Here is a 4,493-nt window from a genome sequence, read left to right as displayed (position 1 = left end):
AAAAAAAAAAAAAAAAGAAAGAAAGAAGGAGGGACTCCCCAGGCAGTCCAGTGGTTAAGACTCTGCGCTTCCACTGTAGGGGGCGTGGGTTCGATCCCTCGTGGGGGAACTAAGATCCTGCAAGTCACGCTGTGTGGCTGGGTGAGGGGAAGCGGGGGGAGGAAGGAAGGAAAGAAGGAAGGAAGTGAGCTATAAGCCATGAAAAGAACCTTAAATGCATATCGCTAAGCAAAAGAAGCCAATCTGAAAAGGCTACATTCTGTATTATTCCAACAAAAGAATATTCTGGAAAAGGCAAAACTATGGAGACAGTAAAAAAGATCAGTGGTTGGAGGGGCTGGAGGTGGTGGAGGGGAATGAGTTAGCGGACCACAGCGGGCAGTGATGCATGTCACTACACATTTGTCACCATGTGACACTACAGCACTAACTTCAGAGTTAACACACACATCATCACATCCCAGATGCCACCTCCCTGGCCTCAGTATAATACTGCTGGCATTATCCTGGTGTGTCCTGTCAACACACCATCCTGCATAGAAGAGCCTGGATGAGGGACTTAGAAGCACAGAATACCACTCCCACCCTGAGCATCTTGCCATACTCCACAGACACACCCCTAAAGCCCAGATCTCTACTGAAATCACAGACTGCCGACCACACGGCTCTTCATTATACAGACTTACCGACTGAGTCAAATCATATCCCTAAAGCAAAATATCCACACACCACTGATGCAATTTATCAGACCACCAATAACAACACAGGCATCATCCTGGTTACCAGCACTGTACATATGATCACGGCCCAAAGTTTCATCAATGTGGTTCAGAAGAAATTCCTAAAAACTCAAAGTCATGAACAACCTAAAAAGTCTCACTTCATCCCCCAGTAATAAAACTTACCTTGTTTTCTCAACAAGACTCCTTACCGCCAACAGCCTGATGGTGTTTGAACATTACCTACTTGGATTTTTTTTCTATCGTATCTACTTCTTCCATTTTTCTGGGACGCTCATTGAAGAAAGTAATACGTTACGGAGAAAACAGACACTAAGAGGGAAACGTTTTAAAAATGTGTTGCTTAAAAAAAAAAACCCAACTCAACGTCAATTAATGACTGGCCTCTGGGAAGACGAGGCCCCTGGTTGTGAAGGAGGCTGATGTGCCAGCTGCTCTCCCCGGACAGAGGAGCACGTGGTCAGAAGTTCATTCAACCATAACTCGCAAGTCTGTAATGTCTGAAGATCCTCCCTGCAAAGATCAACGGATAACATCTGACAAGGAAGGCTCTCAAACAACTAGGTTTTATGAGACATTAGGTTCAAAGAAATACAGTAGGACTTTGCAGTATTATGACCCAGTTCGTTTTCCGAATTAATTCTAGGTGGATCTTAGATTGTTCCCAGGGGAGATTTTCACTCAGTGTAAGAGGAAGACAAAACCCCCCTGACAGGAACACAGCCAGAGCCTGAAGACACAGGCCGTGGTCTCCATCAGCATCCCTGGAGCCCCAGCGGGTCCTGGCTTCACCCCTCTCAGCCTTGCTTCCCTCACCTGGGAACGTGGGTGATGGACTGCTGGATGATTTTCTTCCTGAAAGTCTGTAATTCCATGAACAGTCGATCAAAACTGTTTGGACAAGATGAGCTATCATCGTGTTGTCCAACAGAAATAGAACGCAACATTTAAACATATGCAATCTGAAATTTTCCGCTAGCCACACTAAAAAAACACACACGGAAAATCATTTTAATGATATATTTTTTATTAAACCTGACAGAGCCAAAATATTATTTCAATATATAACACGCATAAAATATTATTAATGAATGTTTTACATTCCGTTTTCATAATAAGTCTTCAAAAGCCAGCACGTACTTTCTGCTTCTAAGAAGCTTGCTTCTGACTCACATTATTGTGCCCAGCCAGCAGCCCTGTGCGCCCGGCGGCTCCACACCGGATGGCACAGACCTAGAGGGATGCCTTCAGCTTTGATAACATCTGATTCTGTGCAGATATCCTGAGCCCCCTGAAGGACAAATATCGGACCAGCAAGATGGAAACACAACTTGTATTTGCCCACTATCAGAAAGCTCCTCCCTCGCCTCTCACCTGCCTGGTCTCCAGCTCTCCAGCTCATGTTTCCGCAGTCACCCTCCCTTTTCATCTCTGATGTTGCCCTGGTTCACGCCACCATGATTTCCCACCTGGGATATTGCAGCAGCCCCTAACTGTGTGCTTTGTTCGCAACCTTCACTTATCCCCTGTGTTTCCATCCAGCCCGATTCGCTTTCACGGGAGGCCCCTTCTCAGTCACCTGCCCACGCTGGTGTTTCCCCTCCTGAAAAAAGTGCCTGAACCCTAACTCAGAAGCAGAGGCGAGTAATGCATTTCCAAGCATCAGGAAGGGTCCACATGAACACAAGCGCAGAATGGACCCAGAGCATCTATTTGTTATTTGAACCAGTAAAAATGAACAGTTCAGGTACTTTGGGGAAGGGACAGGTAGGGCAGGGGACACAATAGAAACCGCACGATCGTACACTTCTAGCAATTTGGTCAGGCTACACTCCACTGCTGAGTGAGTCCCCTGAGATTCCAGAGGACAGAAGATCATGCAGCTTGTTTGCTAGATATATAGTAACTACATCTTTGGGGGTATAAAGATGGACAACCTAAATGTCCATCAACAGACGAATGGATAAAGGAGATGTGGTCTATATATATATATATATATATATATATATATTTATATATATATATACTCAGCCATAATAAAGAATGAAATAATGCCATTTGCAGCAACATGGATGGACCTAGAGATTATCACACCAAGTAAGTCAGAAAGAGAAAGATAAATATCATGATACTGCTTATATGTGGAATCTAAAATATGACGCAAATGAACCTATCTATGAAACAGAAACAGACTCACAGACATAAGGAACAGACCTGTGGTTGCCAAGGGGGACAGGAGTGGGGGAAGGAAGGATTGGGAGTTTGGGATTAGCAGATGCGAACTAGTATATATAGAGAGAATGGATAAACAAAAAGGTCCTACTGCATAGCACAGGGAACTATATTCAATATCCTGTGATAAACCATAATGGAAAAGAATCTGAAAAAGAATATATGTATGTATAACTGAATCACTTTGCTGTACAGCAAACTTAACACAACATTGTAAATCAACTATACTTCAATTAAAAAATTTTTTTAAATTCTGTAGCTTTAAAACCAAAGTTATGTTTCCTCAGTGCATGAGAATACAGAAAATAAAAAGAAAATGAAAAAGAGTCTTAAACAAGGATAATCATGATGAGGCTAAAAATAGTTGATAAGAGGCCTGATCCTGCAGCGCCCTGACCTGAATAAGTCACCCGGCAGTGAGCTGTTTTTCTCTCTGAATATGAATGAACGTCTCCCTGGTATGAAGGTGCCATCTAAGCTGGGGAAAAAGCAAGCGTCATTGTACTTAGGGTCTGGAATGAGATTTCAAACGTCAGAACAGAGGCGTGTTGACTCCACGTGCTGTTTGCTCGACCTAGTTCCCTATATGACCAGTCTCGGTGACGTGCTTAAAATATTGCAGTAATCCTGGGATCCTCAGTGCCACTGACGGCTAACACAGAGACAGAAGAGGGGAAAGGGGCTCCCAAACGCTCCATCAAAATATGGGAAATGTGGGCTTCCCTGGTGGCGCAGCGGTTGAGAGTCCGCCTGCCGATGCAGGGGACGCGGGTTCGTGCCCCGGTCCAGGAAGATCCCACGTGCCGCGGAGCGGCTGGGCCCGTGAGCCACGGCCGCTGAGCCTGCGCGTCCGGAGCCTGCGCTCCGCAACGGGAGAGGCCACAACAGTGAGAGGCCCGCGTACCGCAAAAAATAAAAATAAATTTAAAAAAATTAAAAATGTGGGAAATGTGCCATTTGCTTATTATTTGGCATGAGATTACAAGAGACTGGAAAACGTCCTTGCAAATGTAAAACCTCTAGATCAAAGTTAATCAGGATTAGGTTGCTTTTTAGGGTGAAATTTGATGATACATCAGATTTCGATTCTTACAGAGAGGCAGTAAGGTAAGAGATGAACTGTCAGAGCAAGAGACCTGCACACAGAAACCACACACACACACGCGCGCGCGCGCGCACACATGCACACTTCTGACACAGTGAGCCCTCCACGATCACCGCTGATGAATGAACAGCACATGCGGTCTGGGGAACACAGCTAGCGGGCAGGCCCAGGCAGCTGTGCCCCTGGGACTGTGCCCCTCTGCGCTGTCAGGGTATCTGCAGCTGCAGCCAACCATTCTCACGTCCGGGCGAGGGCTCTCTCCAAGGTCCTGCTTCTGTGTTTGCCCCTTGATGATGGGGAGAAACTCCCAGGGCACGGGTATGAGATCACTCTTATTTTTAGCCTTTTTTTTTTTTTGGTTCGCGGGCCTCTCACTGCCGTGGCCTCTCCCATTGCGGAGCACAGGCTCCGGACGC

The sequence above is a fragment of the Physeter macrocephalus genome, chromosome 13, assembly GCF_002837175.3.
Source record: "Physeter macrocephalus isolate SW-GA chromosome 13, ASM283717v5, whole genome shotgun sequence".
Classification (NCBI taxonomy): domain Eukaryota; kingdom Metazoa; phylum Chordata; class Mammalia; order Artiodactyla; family Physeteridae; genus Physeter; species Physeter macrocephalus.
The sequence above is the reverse complement of the archived record's forward strand: the minus strand, read 5'-3'. Positions refer to the sequence as shown.